Source organism: Mobula hypostoma, chromosome 26 (assembly GCF_963921235.1).
Source record: "Mobula hypostoma chromosome 26, sMobHyp1.1, whole genome shotgun sequence".
Classification (NCBI taxonomy): Eukaryota; Metazoa; Chordata; class Chondrichthyes; order Myliobatiformes; family Myliobatidae; genus Mobula; species Mobula hypostoma.
Genome location: NC_086122.1, coordinates 7,336,703 through 7,355,544, shown reverse-complemented (window position 1 = coordinate 7,355,544; position 18,842 = coordinate 7,336,703). Strand labels below are relative to the sequence as shown.

The 18,842-nt window shown below is 40.1% G+C and overlaps 1 protein-coding gene across 1 annotated transcript in view; it reads right to left on the bottom strand.

Moving 5' to 3' along the window:
- Positions 1-2,171: 2,171 nt before the first annotated feature.
- Positions 2,172-18,842, bottom strand: part of LOC134338055 (KH domain-containing, RNA-binding, signal transduction-associated protein 1-like) — a 58,533-nt gene continuing 41,862 nt past the window's right edge. Inside the window, exon 11 of the transcript XR_010016126.1 lies at positions 2,172-2,309. The gene's annotated coding sequence lies outside the window, so the exon portion shown is untranslated. The remainder of the gene's footprint in view (positions 2,310-18,842) is intronic.

Here is an 18,842-nt window from a genome sequence, read left to right as displayed (position 1 = left end):
ATCCAATTAAGAATATACTGCAAGATTGTTGGGAACATCAAGATCACAAGATTTGCAATTTTTAGCTGGGAAGGAAATGATCAGGCAGAGAACACAAACCTGTCTAATACGACCTATCATCCTAGTGTGGGTTTATCCATTATTCCTCCTTGGCTATCTCCTTTAGCTGGAGTAGATCTGCTTTTGGGAGAAAGATGATTCACCAGGTCTCATTGCTACACAGAAGTCAAACACCATCAGAGCCAGACACCAAGGATTGGAGTGAAGCAAATGACAAATTAATGGTGTTTGGCAGAAGATATGACCTGAAGCAGAGAATGATTTCAGAGGCTTCTCCTGACATAAGCAGCATCAAGAATGACACTGTTCTCCTGGTGGTGAGGCAGGCGTTATGGGAGTTGAGGAGCTTCTCACCTCACATGCTACAACTGAAGACATTTAAGTGGTAATGAACAATTTAAACCATTAATCTCTGCCTCCACCAATTCAGTGCTTAGTACATCAACAAAAATTGAAAAAATATAGATTCTGGAAACCTATTATAAATGGAAAACACTTGGGGGGAAAATAGTAGGCCAGGTGACATCTGCAGAAAGAGAAACAAAGTTAACATTTCAGGTCAGAGACAAAACATCTCCAACCTGAAAAGCTAATGTTTATAAAACTATCACAGGCTGATCTATCACACCTACATCAGCTGACCAACAGCGATTACAGCCACCTTTTTTATCTGACTCATATGTACCACTTAAAAATGTAGACCCTTTGCTTTCTAAAGTATAGTATCATGCATTTAAACCAACATTTTGGTGCTATTTTGTTTTTACATTAGGTTAATAACAATCTTAGAGTCAGGTACAAAGCAAATTTTCTATATAAAACATTTGAAAGCAATATCCTATTATATGAAGTTTTGCATAGAAGATGCTGAAGGGAGAAAAGCACATCTAATTTGTGTTCAGACATTTCTATTGAACATGATTCTGCCTTATTGTGCATTAGTGCACCCCGGATCACAGAACTTTCTATGCAATAGGTCCCTTATTTGCTGCAGGTACTGGGCTAACATTGTAAATTCACAACTTCAAGGTATTGACTATATATCAGAGAAAAGTATTTTTTTGCTGGGCTTAGTCCATCTAATTCTACCATGTCCCTCCATAATGTCCCATTTCCTCTATCATCTCTAATTTCAACATTCCACCATAATAGGATTCACCCAACCATGGCTAAGTTATTGTCATAATTCTTTATACGCTCTCCAAAGAGCTGCAAGTCCTCTAAACCAGCCCTAACCTTATAGTACGATTTCCATGTCTGATGTTGTAGTTGCATATACACTTAATCAATTATTCAATCCCACTCCAAAAATGAAAAATCTAAATCTACAGATGCTGCAAATCCAATAATTGCAGAAAATGCTGGAAAAACTCGAGTCAGACAGCAATTCTGATAAAAGAAACAGTTAACATAATGAACGGAAAGTCTAACAATTTCTACCTCCACAGATCCTGCACGAGCTGCTACATTTTTCCAACATTTTCTTCAAATATGCAACTTAAGGTTCCGCTCACCCACCAGCCAGAGTACATGCAAATTGCAGTATATATCCATGTTTCTTCACCTCACCCCCCTCAAATGCATAACTTTAAAGAGGTCCTATTGAACACCATTCTTACATATTTTCTGTGTAGAAGCAGATGTTTGGGAGGCTAGTGGGATGGATTAACTGGCTGTTATGGAGCTGCAAGCATCTTCTGCCACGTGGGAACTCTTTACCCAGATGCATTTCCAAATTGTGAACAGCTTGGGTTATGAATAGTACAGTTATATCCTCCAGTGTCAAGTTCCTCCGGAAGTCCTGTGCAATATCTACACACCATCTTAACCACTGGATCACTAAAGATCCATGATTTTCTTCAGACATGATTAATTTTTCAAAAGTTTTGTTCTGGCCTTGTTTCTGACTGAGATATAACTTTGTTCTCAATGGTCTCTAGGGTCAATGGCATTGGACTAAATGCTGTTACCAATCTCATGCACCGATGGCTGTATCTCTGCATCACCTTCAAAGGTGTCCCAGCTTACACTGCCCTGTCTCTTTCCTCCTATAAAATTGTATTTGACAAGAGGATGTCAGTGATTAAGAACAAGGGATAAATCTGAAGTAATGCCACTTTGAGGCTGTACAATACAGAGTTCAGGAGCTCACTTCACATAATGTACCAGTTGAGACAGCTCTAAATCCAGGCAGGAGACGGATCATGCCAGATCCAGCTGAGGGGATTCCTCTGGCTCTGTTTGCATACCTGAAAGATAAACGAGACAATTACAAGCACTTTCACATTATTATCTCAAGATCAACAAATAATGTTGCTGCAAAGGAGCTGGAAGTGAGATTGTTCTAGATCTAATGTCTATATTAATCCTTTCCCAAAATTCAACATTCAAATATCCAATGCAGATCAGCATTTACACTGAAAGATCAGCCAGCACAGCTGGTTTAGATTATTATCTAAAATTTATGTTAATAACTTAGATTTTGGAAATGCCGCACAATTTCAAAATTTGAGGATTGTGATATGCCCTAATGTCAGGATATAATGGGAGAAGTAAAAAAAATGTGTTAAGTGCGCATAAATAAATCAATTTCAAATAAAGTTTGGTATGGAATGTCAAATAATTTTGGTCGGAAGAACACTGAACAAGAATACCTTGTTCTATTGAGTCTGACGCGCCAATGACTTATTGTTTCCAACTTCTATCACCCTTTGCTTGCAAAATGTTTCTTGACTTCCCAAAAATTCTGGCTCCAAGTTCTAGACTTATCTTCCAAATTCCTGGGAAATCAGCATAGATTTTGTAGCATTTTTATTCAACTCAACCAATGGACAGTCATTGCCCTGTCCATGGCCAAATATCCTTCTCACAGTGAGCTATCCAGAACTACTCACAGTACTCCAGGTGCAGTCTGAGCAGAGGCGTGTATAGCTGTAGCAAAATTTCTAAACCATTGTATTTCAATCACTCTTGAAAAAATTCTTAACTACGAAGTATCTCCTAACTCTCTGAAATGGAGTGATGTGGTCAACTTTCTGTTGTATAGGAAAGGCTGGTAAATGGAAAAAAAAAGTCACAAGATTATAGTTAGGGCTGTGCAGTGTTCTAACCTGCTACTCTACAATTCAGAAAATTGGTCTTCATTGTAATTAGGTCACATGCAAAGGCATACAAGTGATAGGGTCAGAGGTTAATGCAAATCACGACATTGCAAAAGATTATATTAATTTATATAAAAACACAATTAAAAGGAAGTTGATGAACTTATGATCAAACTGGGTAAAACCACATGGTGTACACAAAAATTCTAGAACATGAAAACATAAGGAAGCAATGGAGACGATGCAGAGACCAGAAATTTGTTTTAATGACCAGGAAAAGCCAGGATTCCTTCCTCTTAAAAATAAAAATAGAGGGCAAACTGGGAGGACTCATTTAAAATATATGTAATTGTTTGATAATGGAGGAAAGAGAAGTTTCAATTTATGGGGAAGAACAGGTCACAGGATAATTAGTAAATGCAATGAGAATTTCTTTGGCTAAAAATATTGTTAAGAGTAGAAGTGCTTCAACTTTGAACTGGTTAAGTCATTTTAGCACTAAAACATTAAAGCAGAAGCTATGTGTGTATGTATATGTGTGTGTATATATATATATATATATACACACACACACACACACACACATATATATGTATATACACACACACACACACACACACACACACACACACAGCAGCTTGCTCTGCACTCAATCATCCATGTACACAGAAGGTTGTGTACAGGTCAGTGCACACTCAAAAACTTTCAGCAACAGTTCCCCTCTACCCTGGACCACCCCGGGAAAACCCACACATTCCATGAGGTGGACATACACAGACTCCTTACTCCGGAACACCCCAGCTGTAATAGCATTGCGCTAACCACTACGCTACCTTGGCTGCCATTCAATGAATTACATTGTTTCATTCAAAGTGTGACATCTTAAATGTGACAATTGGTAAATGTATGAATTACAATGAAGGTATAAGGCTGAAGAACTGAAAATCCCTTCTCAGACAGTAACAGGATATACTGAACCGTTCTGGTGTACACCAAGCTGTGCACATTGCATTAAAAGCTAACTGCTTCTAGTTTAACAAAGGGTCCTGACGAAGGGTCTCCGCCCGAAATGTCGACTGTACTTCTTCCTAGACATGCTGCCTGGCCTGCTGTGTTCACCAGCAACTTTGATGTATGTTGCTACAACATGGGATCAGTTTAAGGATGTGGTACAAGCCACTGAGGACTCAATGAGAAGTTTCTTCTCTGAGTCTTGGCAAGTTTCCATCTGGTGGATAAATTCCTGAATATTAGGGTATATTTATGAGAATATATGAGGGGGGGGCGAGAGAGAGGGGGAGAGAGGGGAGAGAGAGGGGTGGCGAGGGGAGGGGAAAGAGGGGGTGGAGAGAGACCGATCAACGCAAGCATCTTCCTCTGGGGGCAGCGAGCAAGAGCGAGAGGCAGATGGCGCTGAACACACTCTCTCCTTCTGCTCTCATCCTAGTCAATTTCAATCTTGATGCTTTATTCGGCAAGAAATGGAGTCGCTCATGGACCCGTGATCGGTCTCTAGGATTCTAGGCCTCGAGTCTGCAAACATCGCTTGAAACCTCAGCAAACTCCCTCAGAGACAGCAAAGTGCCAGATTGCCCATCAGCCCAAAAACACACCACCAAACTGTAGATCTCAGGCTCCAACAGTAGCTGAATCATTTATCCGCCAGCATTACTAAAATAATGTAACAATGATCACTGTTACAAGTTAACCACTAATTTAACAAAAAAAATCCTTTAATGTAAAACATTGCAAAAAATAAGTAACTTAGCAGCTGTTATCTATCAGTAATAAATGGAGATCGAAGAGTTACTTACCATGACGAACTGCTGACTAAGGCTACGTCTACACTACGCCCCATAATTTTGAAAATGAAGCCTTTTCTCTTTGTTTTGACCCTCTGTCCACATTAAAACGGTGTTTTCATCCCCCGAAAACGGAGATCTTCAGAAATAGTCTCCAAAGTGAATAAATCTGAAAACGTCTAATATCCGTTGCAGTGTGGACATACTAAACTGAGCTTTTTAAAACTGCTGTCATGACGTGCCGCAACAGATGGCGGCAGCGCGGCATTTCATTGTTTTCTTCTTATTATTATTACTTTATTGTCACCAAACAATTGATACTAGAGCGTACAATCATCACAGCGATATTTAATTCTGCGCTTCACAGAACCTAACAATTTCAGAACAGACAGCAACGAGACTGAAGCCAGAAGAGTTAGAAATGTACTCACCAAATACTTTGACCCATAGCTTACTGAATAAATAAGTATACTCACTTTGCCCTGTTTTCTGTCCTTGCTTGTATGGAGGTAAGGACAGAAAACACCCTCCGCCACCTCCAGTTTAAATTCCATGCGGAATATTTTGGAGGATCAAGAACCAAGAACCGAGGTGGTTTACCTATTTATGCAAGTACTTCTCTGACAATAGATGTGTAATGTAATGTAATTGTAATGTGATGCAGACATGTTTTATAACATTTAACAAGGTGTTTTATTAATGCAACAGAGTTAGTCAGTTTTTCAATGTTCGTTGTCAGCCGGGTCATACTGTCCGTGAACTCCCTGTCGGTTGCCTCCAGTATTTGTTTTTTTTTCAGTTTTAAGTCCTCCTGCGCGAGAGCCAAGAGCAACTGCTTTCAAGTTTTTCTACTCTGTAACTGGACAAACGCGCACCAAGTATACTGTTTCCTCTTCGCTTGTTATTTGTGTGTCCTGCGCGTGCCCAGTAGAAGGAGATTCGCCCAAATATCCGTCTAATGTGGACAGAAATATTTTGAAAAACGCTTAGTGTGGACGCCTGTCGTTTTCACTCGAAACCAGCGTTTTCAAAATCATCCAGCGTAGTGTGGACGTAGTCTAAATGAATGCAAGTTTCTAAAAAAGTAATCTTGAATAACAAATCACCCTGACAAAATGATTGACAGTTTTAGGAATATAGGGATGGAGTTAAGTTGCAAGAAGTTGGAGAAAGGAAACTGAGCAGATTTAATAGAGAAGATATAAATGATCAAAACTGGTTTAGAGACAGCAAAGTGACAAAGTGTTCCCACAATAGATTTAAGAATTAGTGATAGATTCAAATTGATGGAAATGGGGGACAAGGGAACTATCTTGTAAGAATGGTGAAAAAAGGGCTTGCAAAAAGGAATTTGACCAGCACCATTGAGAAAATAATAGAGAGATCCATGGGGAAATAGTGCAGGGGGACAGTAAGTGGATGACAGTTTTTTTTTTAAAAAAGATTACATTTTTATAAAGATTATATAAAGCCACACTCAGGTTGCAGGAACATCATCTTATATTCCATCTAAGATGGCATGAACATTGATTTCTCTAACTTCTATTAATGCCCCTCCTCCCCTTCTTACCCCATCCCTTATTTATTTATTATTCCCTTCCCCCCTTTTTCTCTCTCTGTCCCTCTCACAATCACTCCTTGCCCGCTCTCCATTTTCCTCTGGGATCCCCTCCCCCTTTCTTTCTCCCTGGGCCTCCTGCCCCATGATCCTCTCACATCCCTTTTGCCAATCAACTTTCCAGCTCTTAGCTTCATCCCTCCCCCTCCTGTCTTCTCCTATCAGTTCAGATCTCCCCCTCTCAAATCTCTTACTATCTCTTCTTTCAGTTAGTCCTGACGAAGGGTCTCGGCCCGAAAGGTCAACTGTACTCTTCCTATAGATGTTGCCTGGCCTGCTGCGTTCCACCAGCATTTTGTGTGTTGCTCGAATTTCCAGCATCTGCAGATTTTCTCGTGAAAGATTATATTTGTTGTTTCATCCACCTGAGGCCAATGTTCTTCTCAGTAGCAAAGGTTATGGGGTTTTTGAAGTGCTATCAAAATGCCTGAGCTAATGCAAGTGGTAGTACAGAACAAGCAAATAGGAGTAGAAGTAGGACTTCAGTCATATGTACAAGTGAACAGGATGAACATTTCGGAGTTGGGTGGAGTGCTAAGTACACCACTGTATCTTTGAGATTCTTGAGCCGTAACAGCTGAGTCCTTCCTGGCAAATGTGGGCTGATGGGATTGGTTCTATATCTCTATGATTGGATGACAGATGGAGAGAAATTCCCTTACACCTCTGACTTGCACTTTGTGGCAATTCAGGAAGTGGTCCACCTGCAGGATACCTAGCTTCTGAACCATATTCATAGACAGAATATTTATATGGATTTTCAACTTGAGTTTATAGTCAATGCTAACTAGCCAGGTGAGAGAATGAGATGCAAATGCCCTAAGACAGCAGTCCCCAACCACCGGATCGTGGACCGATACCGGGCCGCAAAGCATGCGCTACCAGGCCGCGAGGAAACGATATGATTTGTCGATAGGAGTCAGCTGCACCTTTCCTCATTCCTGGACTTATTTCCTGGCATAATTTACATATTACTATTTAATTATTTATGGTGCAACTGTAACGAAAACCAATTTCCCCCAGGATCAATAAAGTATGACTATGACAATCCCTGTCACACCCACTGTTGAGTTTCAACGCACGCACGGTCATTATGCCCGCGTCATCCATGTCAGTGCGGGAAGGAGATCAACTCCTCGAGCTTGCAAATGACGACGGGCTGAGAAGTATGTTTGACATAACATCTCTGCTGGCATTCCCGATCAAAGTCAAGGCTAAATATCCTGAGATAGCCACGAAAGCACTGAAAACGTTGCTTCCATTTCCAACACATCTCTGCAATGAATGCAACGAAAACTAAATTGCGGAATAGACTGGACATAAGGAACCTCCTTCGAGTATCGCTGTCTCCCATCACCCCTCGATAGGACCGTCTTGTTGCAGGGAAACAAGCCCAGGGCTCCCACTGATTCAGCGATATTGGTGTGTTGCAATGATTTTATATGTTCAAACAGGGAAAATATGTGAGGTGTGTTTAATATCCAAACGTTACTTAAAATGTTATGATGCTATTGACTTATATAACCATATAACAATTACAGCACGGAAACAAGCGATCTCTGCCCTTCTAGTCCGTGCTGAACGCTACTCTCACCTAGCCCCACCGACCTGCACTCAGCCCATAATCCTCCATTCCTTTCCTGTCTATATATCTATCCAATTTTTCTTTAAATGATAATACCGAACCTGCCTCGACTACTTCTACTGGAAGTTCGTTCAACACTTACTTCAAGCTCCCCTGATAGTTGACATATCGCTATATTCGTGCGAGGAAAATATGCGCTGTTTAAAATATTAAATTCATTAGATAAACCCTTTTAGAAATGAAATTGAGTGTATTAACCACTTATCACCTATACTGCGTTCGTGATTAACACCACCCCAGCAGAATCGCCAAAAATGATCTGTAGAAAAAAATCAGCACATACATGCATGCGCAAATTACGCATGCACACTAGTGCCCGCGCAAGGCTTCATGGTCATTGTAGTCTTTCTGGGGATAAACAACGTATTTGACCACTACTCTTGTTCGTTGGCAACCCTACCACCCCCCCACCCCACCTCACCCACGGTAGGCCGGTCCGCAAGAATATTGTCAATATGAAACCGGTCCGCAGTGCGAAAAAGGTTGAGGACCCCTGCCCTAAGATGTAAAGGGTATATGCATAGACTTTTTGTTGATGGCCATTGCCAGGTAACTGTGTGGCATGAATGTTGCTTGTCACATTATCAGTCTAGATCAGGGGTTCCCAACCTGGGGTCCATGGACCCGTCAGTTAATGGTTGGGGTCCATGGCATAAAAAAGGGTTTGGAATTCCTGGTCTAGATCTTGCTGCACACCTAAGTTTCAAATGGAATTGAACAAAATGCCATCAACAAATGCCCTGACTCCAACAAATGAAAGAAGATTATTTATATGATCTGGGACAATATATTGTAGTTGAATTCCAACAACCATTTTCCTTTGAGAGAGACACAACTCCAACCAATGCAACCAGTGGATGCTCACTTACTTGATTTACCTTGATGTCACTCTCACTTCAAGAGCTGATCCATGCCTAGAACAAGGATGTAGTCTGAAGGAGTAACTGTCAGAATAAAACTAACTAATGGTGGTGTTTGACACAATCTTTCCGACAATGTCTAGGGATGGATAGTTATTAGCCACTCTGAATTCCTGGACAGCAGTTTGGACGTATTGTTGGGTTGACTCTGTAGCTGTATTAGAAATTGCTCATTCTGAGCTCTAGTCTTCAAATTTATAGCCAGGCTGCTGGCCTCAATCTTTGCCATTTTGTGCTCCCAGCTATTTCTTGTCACCATGTAGAGGGGATTTAACTGGCTAAAACTGAAATGCTGATGAATCACAAAAATCATCCTCTTATAATTTCTGGCTAACGATACTTGCCAGTCCTTCTTGCTGGCATATAAGAATTCACACAATGAAGATCAAGAATGGGCATGTTCTTGAAGCTGCCTGCAAGAATGGCAGAATTTTGACTGAGCGATAGCTTAATCGTATCTAGTGCAAGCTGCCTTTGTAGGTCAACTTTTTTAGATGGTATCTTGTTCTAAAATTGCTCCCTTATCCATTTCTCATTGATCCCCTACCTTGATGGTAATGGTGAAGGAAGGGATATGTCAGGTGGTAGATTGTGGCGGAATAGAAGTTTGATTGCCCAGATTCAAGTATGAACTTTCTTCCTTCAGGTTTGTTCGCTGCCTGCCTCAACCTTGGTGCTAGCTCTATGATTCAGAACCTTCATTGGTGGTGGTATTGAACTCATATTGGCGACCATATAATTCACCTTGCATAGATTTTGTGCTTTGATTTTGATGAAATACTCAACATGGTGTTCAATCTGTAGGAGTGACTTGGGTGAGGAAGCAAGCTTGCCTGTCCTTATTTGACCTAATAGCAAAGATAGGTCTCTCAAACCCGACGCAAATCATTGTCTACCAGACAGCAGTGATGGTGCTGAAACTACATAAGGCATCTCAAGGCACTAGAAAGATACCATCTCTACAAGGTCTTCCAAGTTCTCTGGAAGGATAAACAAACAAAAGTCAGTGCCTTATCACAACATTTCTAATCCTTACATGTACTGTGTTAGCTACTTCATTAATATACCCAACATTACAGTCCTCACATAACACACCATTCCGAGTTCTATCAGAAGAGTTCAATAAACAGGCAGAAGAATAAAAAATGAGCTATGGAGATGGAAAATTCTGGATGGTGAACACACGGAAGGAACTCCGGATTGTGAGTACATATTAGGAATCACGAACAATCCGGCTATCTTATCTGTGGAACTGTGTGGTTTGCACAAGAAGATCATACTGAGAGCTCCTCAATCCATAAAACCAGAGTGGAAGTAGCCACCCTTAACCATGCAGATTGCTCAAGAACAAAACAAGAGATAATGCGATAATGCGAAGGTTCGCTTTACGAAACCTCACTGTTACGAAAGACCTACATTAGTACCCTGTTTTCGCTTTCAGAAGGTGCTTTCACAGTTACGAAAAAAAATCAGCGCGCGACAAAAAGCTGCGCGCGCCCCGAGCAGCTGCTCTCCCCCGGATTCGGAACGGCATTGCTTTAACACGTTGCACTGAGCAGCCATTTGCAAGATGAGTTCTATGGTGTCGGAAAAGCCCGAAAGAGCTCGTAAGGGTGTTACATTTAGCGTAAAACTAGACATAATTAAGCGTTTCGATCATGGTGAACGAAGTAAGGACAAAGTGAGTTTGACTTGTGGAAGCTGACGAAGATGATGTTGAGGAGGTTTTGGCATCTCATGACCAAGAACTGATAGATGAAGAGCTGATGCAATTGGAAAAGGAAAGGATAACAATCAAAACCGAATGCAGTAGCAAAATGAACGTGAAGCCACTGCGTGAGATTTTCGCTGCAATGATAAAGTACGACTTTAATTTTGAAAGGGTATGTCGGTTTAGGGGATATTTGCAAGATGGTTTCAGTCCTTACAATGACCTGTATATAGAAAAATGCGCAAGGCACAGCAGTCAAGCAAGCCTTCCACATCAGCCGACGAACCTCGACCTTCCGACATCGAGGCGGGCAGTCATAGGAAAAGATGAGCCGCCTGCTCTAATGGAAACAGACGACGAGATACACCCCAGGGTCCCACCACCCCAACACCCAGGCTGTGGACAGATACAGTACCGACTCGCGGAGAATGCAGCAGTAGCCAGGAGACACACAGCACATCTGTAAGAAAAAAGCCAAAATAAACATTCTAATTAATTAGGTGCCGCCCCACACGTAAATGTTGGCCCAGATCAGAAGCGATGCAATCAGCAATCAGCACTGATCTGAGCCGACAATGACATGTCCAGCGGCACCTAATTAATTAGCATGTTTATTTCGGCTTTTTTCTTAAATTTGTGTTGTGTGCCTCCCGGCTACCGCTGGACTCCTGCATGCTTTGCGGCAATGTATCAGTCGGCGGCCTGGAGGGTGGGGGCCACTGCACCACCCAACCTGTGATGACTCAGTCTAACACACCATCATAAGTGTGCTCGGCACTGAAGCAATTCCGGTTAAGTGATACTGCACTATACATAGTATCGGCTGTGCATTTTTACGTGTTATTTGGTATGATTTGGCAGCTTCATAGCTTAAAGGTTACTGGAGAGTGCTTGCGTGACATTTTCGCTACGGAGAACAGTGCAGTAATGATTGTGGAAAAGTATTTCTACTTTATATAGGCTGTGTATTAATTATATCATTCCTGCTTTTACTATATGTTACTGTTATTTTAGGTTTTATGTGTTGTTTGGCATGATTTGGTAGGTTATTTTTGGGTCTGCGAACGCTCACAAATTTTTCCCATATAAATAAATGGTAATTGCTTCTTCGCTTTACGACATTTCGGCTTACGAACCATTTCATAGAAACGCTCTACCTTCGGATGGCGGGGGAAACCTGTACCAGTCTGTGTGGCAACCGGTCAGAATACTCAACCAATGTACATTTGTAGAAGTTTGTAAGTTCAAAGTAAATTTATTATCAAAATACTTATATGTCACTAAATATACCCTGAGATTTGTTTTCTTGCAGGCGTACTCACTACATCCAGAACATAACAGAATCAATGAAAGACAACAACCAACAGGACAAACAACCAATGTGCAAAAAAAAACAAACTGTGCAAATATAAAAGGAAAAAATAGAAATAATAATAAATAAATAAGCAATAGAGAATATGGCATGAAGATTCCTTGAAAGTGAGTCCAGAGTTCAATGATAGCGTGAGTGAAGTTGAATGAAGTTATCTCCATTGGTTCAAGAACCTGATGGTTGACAGGCAATAACTCTGTATGTGGGGCCTGAGGCTCCCATACCTTCTTCCTGATGGCAGCAGTGAGCTTTGCTGATATACCAAATCTTAACGAAGAGCTGCAGGTGTGCCTTTGTGATTGTATCAACATGCTGATTTTAGGACAGATACACAGAAACAATGTTGCCAACAACTTAAAGCTGCTCACCCCTTCCACTACTGACTCCTCAATGGCTGGCTTCACCTTTCTGAAGTCCGCAATCAATCAAACCCTGTAAGAAAGACAACTGAATTTTTACTTCACCTCTTTTAATAAAGACCTGGTTTCTGTTTTCCATTTTTAATTATTTTATTTACTTCATTTGAATCCTTATTAGTCTTTCCTCATCAACCTTCCTTATTTCTCTAGTTTATCTGGAATATTCACGGTCAAAATCGAACGCTGCTAGTTAATTTTCTTGCAAGTTCTGCAACTCCCTCACTTCCTTCCTACAGCAAGGTGCCAGAATTTAGAAACAGTTGTGGCCACTAATTATAATGATTCAGCGTGATTAAGTACAGCACTTGTAAGCAGAATACCTTCCTGCCAACTTCTTGTCCAAGTCTACCCAAGGCTTCCAGCTTCCAATTCCACAGTCGCAGATTATGTCAACCCTCTTTGTTCTTACTTAAGTATTTCACTTCAATCTCTTCTGTATTAAGCCTATTCTACAGTGTAACCCCATTCCACCAGCCTTGAGGTTTTGAAGACTTTGTGCTTATTATCTAATTGACTAAGTTGCACTACCTGCAAATTTTGAAAATCTGCCTCTGTATTCTCATATCCAAACTAAATATCAGGATGTGATCAGTTTCCATCCTTGAAAGACAAACACTTCATACCTTTCTCAGTTACTTATTACTTGTTTGTAGACACTTAAGCCAAATCCATAGAAATATTGCCACTATCTTTTGTTTCATTTCACTCTTGATGAGCTGATTATCAAATGCTTAGTTAAGTGAACATACAGTAAAACTGGAGACGTACACTTCTACCAAATCCTGACAGCAATCCAGTACACTTTGGGATTCGGTAGAAGTGGATTTGGAGAATTTTCTGGACCGGTGGATATTATTTCTGTTGATACTTCACACTTTGAATTCACTCTTAAAATTGTAAACAACATAATAAACTGCCCAGTGGCCTATGAGTTCAGATGCTGAAGCACTAGCATTTCCAAATAGCAGGTTAACAGAATTTTGCTGTATGTATCAAGCACACTATCTCCAAATTGTTGTAACCTTTAATTATTTTGGTACAATTTTCAAATCTGTGCTGGGTCCATCAATACATACTTTCCCCGTGAACAATAATTTGGATAAATTCTAGCAGCTTCCCTCCCACAAGATTAGAACTAGCTTGATGCGGTTGTTTTTGTACTTGTACTTTATTAAACAATGACATAATATAATGAATTCTCTGTCACCATCCCATGCCTGATGATTAATTACAAAGCTATATCCAATGCAAACACATCCTCCACCCTTCTCTTAGAAGGTCAGCGTAAATTCTATTTTGACTTTGTTATCTACTGGTTCTAAAAAGAACCACCAGCTATTTTAAAAGTCTCTTTCAGTATAACCTTAACAACATCAACCTTTCTTTTCCATCTTTTTAATAAAGGATATGCTGATAGGAGTTAATTATTACCCCTGCCTTGCATTTTGAAAGCAATGTGCAGATTTTCTCCAGCAAACTGTAGAAAAGATGGAAGTGGAGGAGGATCTATGTTCTGCCTGATATCTGGCATTTTCCAGATACTAGTCCCATTTAGATCTAACGAATGCCAGTTGATATGAAAACAACTTTCAAACAGTTGTGTCCCAAATGTCCCTGCTGTTGCAAACATGCCATATGAGAATAAGCACTGCAGTCAATCAGTATGTTGCCTTTGGCCCATGATCCAAGCTCCACTGGTATAATCCAAAACTTAATCCTTTTAAATTTCTCAATTGCAAATAGACAGAATCCAGTAAACCAGCTTGTACTTACTCTTCAAAATAACAGGACTTGGAGCACATTATGTATATAGTAATTATAATGTTTAATATACACAAGATTGGTTGGAGACAAATCCTGCATTCTGTTCCAACACTTACCCAATTTGCAAAATACATGTTGTGATCGTACTAAAGGCTGCTCGTTAAAATTAGCCATTATGATAACTATTCTGTCTTTCCAATCAGTGCTAATCCTCAAGACATTGTTCCCTCTCCCCGACTGTTATAATCCTGCTAATAAATTAATTTGGATAAACATGTCATTGTTTTATTTAATTCAGTTGTTACGCATACAAATTGACTCTGACTTCCTGATAAAGTAGATTTAAGTATGTCAATAGACCTGAAGATAGTGTATTTAATTCTAAACTGTTAACCCATTTTCCTTTTTGAAAGATGCAATTAACAAACCCTTGTAGAAATTTCTTCCAGCTTACTGATTTTTCATGATATTGATTTCCATCTCCGCATTCCGCTCGAAATATCACAACTAAAGCAACCTTTAATTTCCTCTGAATTTTCAATGCTTCTGAATCTAGAATCACTAACTAATTTGAAAGTCTCACTTGCCACGTGACCCTTGGAGTATCATTATCATCATCTTTGGAAGGAATTCTAGATATTATGACAGAACTCCTTAATATGAGTATTTTCATGTAGAGTGCTGTAATATAGACTGGAGAAGATCAAAGGAATACAATAGTCAGCAGATAGAACTAAAGTGGAAATACAGTGCCTATTAAAAAGGATTCACCCCCGCCCCTTGAAAGTTTCATGCTTTATTATTTTACAACATTGAATCACAGTGGATTTAATTTGGCTTTTTTGACACTAACCAACAGAAAAAAACTCTTTCCTGACAAAGTGAAAACAGATCTCTACAAAGTGATCTAAATTAATTACAAACATAGAACACAAAAAATTGATTGCATATTCACCTGCTTTAATATGACACACCAAATCATCACTGGTGCAGCTAATTGGTTTAGAAGTCACATAATTAGTTAAAGCTTCTTAGCTATATTTAAATCTATGTGCAGTCAAGGTGTTTCAATTGACTGTAGTAAAAATAAAGCTGTATTTGGAAGGTCCAACTGCTGGTGAGTCAGTATCCTGGCGAAAAATACACCATGAAGACAAAAGAACACTCCAATCAACTCCTCAAAATGGTTATCAAAAAGCACAAGCCAGAAGATGTATGCAAGAAAATTTCAGTCACTGACTATCCCTTGGAGTACAGTTAAGTCAATTATCAAAAAATGGAAAGAAGAGCCGTAAATCTGCCTAGAGTAGCCCATCCTCAAAAACTGAGATGCAATCAATTATTTAGTGTTTAATAATTGTAATAACTTAAGACCAATTTGTAGAAATTTGTTTTCATTTTGACACAAAAGAATCTTTTCTGTTGATCAGTGTCAACAAAAGCCAAATCACCTGTTGTAAAACAATATAAAATGAAAACTTCCGGGGGGGGGGGGGGGGAGAGATTAAAAAGTAGAATTTGGACCTTTAAAGCACCCTAAATGCACTTAAATTTAATCAGGCACCAAATGTGTCAAAAATAACTAGTCTATAGGAAATCCAAAGTAGATTGTGATCTTAACTGATTTCATGGTTATGGCAAGAGAAATACTATTCAAACTTACCCTGAAATGACTGAGAAACTCCCCAGAACCTTGTGCCTCTCCAAGTCTTACACAATAATCAAGAGCATTTACTAACAGGAGAAAATCTGCAGATGCTGGAAATCCAAGCAACTGTTAATTTATCCAGAAATTTGATCTACAGCCTCAATAATGAATGCACTGCAATTAACAAATGATTTGGCCATTAGTTCATATCTTTAGGTCAATTATCCTTTGACAGACAAATCTTTTGAAGAATGGTCAGAGAACTCTGATTATTAAGTAATGTATGCCATTCAATTATAGGTCTTTTGAGGAAAATAAAAACAAAGATGCAATGCTGATGCTTTATAAGGCACTGGTGAGGCTCAACTGGAGTTATGTGAACAGTTTTAGGCCCCTTTTCTAAAAAAGGATGTGCTGACATTGGGGAGGATTCTGAGGAGGTTCACAAGAATGATTCTGGGATTGAAAAGCTTATCATATGAGAACCAATTAATGGATCTGGGCCTGTACTTGCTGGAATTTAGAAGATGGAGGCGGGAATCTCATTGAAATCTATTGAAGTTGAAAGGCTTAGATAGCATGGATGTGGAGAGGATATTTCCTGTAGTGAGGGATTCTAGGACCAGAGGACACAGCCTCAGAATAAAAGAATGTCCATTTAGAAGGGAGCGGAGGACCAAAGGGTAGTGAATCTGTGGAATTTGTTACCACAGGCTGTTTTAGAGAAAAGGTCACAAGGTTTATTTAGGTGGAGGTTGATAGGTTCTTGATTAGTCAGGGTGTGAAAGGTTATGAGATGGCAGGAGACTGGGGTTGAGGGAAATGGACTAACCATGATGTAGTGGCAGAACACATTCGTCGGGCTGAAGGACCCAATTCTGCTAAGACTCGGGTCTTAGGATAATGCCCTGATGGTGGCATCAAGTCCCAAGACCAAGGGAAGACTTGCAAATCAGACAAGATGTTTCTGAATCAAAGAACAGTTGATGGAAACAAATTGAAATAGGAAATTTAAGATGATGGAATTGGGAACAGATTACTTTCAGGGGAAATATAAAAGAACTGCAAAGTTGACTTCATAAAAGTTCAGGTAACTTGCAGGAAAAGGCATAAGAAATATTATTTTTAAATAGTAAACTGGATACTAATGGGGATTAGATTACTCAACTAAATGGTTGCATGTCAGGGTGAGTTCATGCAAAAAATGCCGATTATAAATGCAGTAGTTCAAAGTGCATGTGGTATCAAAGTATTCATACAGTACACAATCTTGAGATTCATCTTCTCGCAAGCAGCAACAAAGCTCACAGAATCCATTAAAAGAGAAACCCCACACAACAAAGCCATCAGACATGCAAAAAAAGAGCAAATCAAGCAAACAGCAAAAAGTGAACAATAACACACAAAACACTCAACATCAAACCCCAAAAGTGAGTCCAAAACCACAAGCCACTAAGGTGAGTAAAGCCAGTCCAGGAGTCAATGGCTGCAGTCACAGTCACAGCCACTGAATCAAATCAGTTCACTGCTGTGTTGATGGCTGCAGATCTCGATCAAATAGCAAAAACAAAGTACATTCAGAACTAAGGACATTAAGCATCAAACTGCAGCCAAGAGCGAGTCCACAGCCACAAGGCTCCAAAGTGATCAAACCCTGCAGTGTGGGATGCAAAGCTCCAGCAGCTTCTGCCAGCTGCAGCAAGAGGGAGATCGGTCAAACATAGGCAGACAGCACTGAAAACCCATTTATTGTCCACTCTTGACCTCATCAATTTAACCTTACTTGGCACTTTAATCAGCACGGAATAACAGAGCCAACCACAGGTTTGTATTCTTTTCCACAATAGTTGCTCATTTGTCAGCCTCTGCCCCTTCCCTCTTCAGTCCTGACGAAGGGTTCCAGCCCGAAACGTTGACTGATCATTTCCACGGATGCTGCCCAACCTGTTCTCCAGCGTGTTGTGAGTGTTGCTCATTTGTCCTGTTGGATGCAGTCTTTTATTGATTCTGTTGTTTATTGGAATTACTGAGTATGCATGCAAGAAAATGAATCTCAGGACTGTATATGGTGACATATATATACTTAGATGACAAAATTCACTGTGAATATTTTGAAGCTCAAAGTACATGTACCGAAGTACGTATACAGTACATAATCTTGAGATTTGTCTTCTTGCAGGCAGCAACAAAAAGAGAAACACCAGAACCCATTAAAAGAATCCCCCGCAATACAAGACCATCAGACATGCAAGAAAGAATAAATCATACAAATATGAAAATATTAAACATCAAACCTTAGAGTCCCCAAGCCGCTGTGGGGTAAGCAAAGTCAGGCCAGGAGCTGATGCCCACGGTCACAACCACTGAGTCAGTCAGTTCAGTAGTGTCGATGGCTGCAGACCGCAATCAAATCATGCAAATAGTAAAACACATTCAGCACTAAGAGCAATAAACATCAAACCACAGCCAAAACTGAGCTGCTGATTTCTGTTGAGATGATACTCTGATTTGCATGTTCAACTACTGTCTCATTATCAAATGAGAGAATGGCCAATTTGTATGACAGAGTGACCGTGCCAAGTGATCCTTGCTGAGGCATTGATGCAGTGAAGGAGCTCTCCCATTGACCTGTGGACGTGAGAGACACCCCGATGGTAGGTTGCCTCCCAGCTGCCAAGGTCAGGAACACTTCAGATTGTGTCCACAGCATTCTACAGGGGGGAGGGCAAACAGCCAGAAATCGTGGCACATATTGGTACCAACGACATAGGTAGGAAAAGGG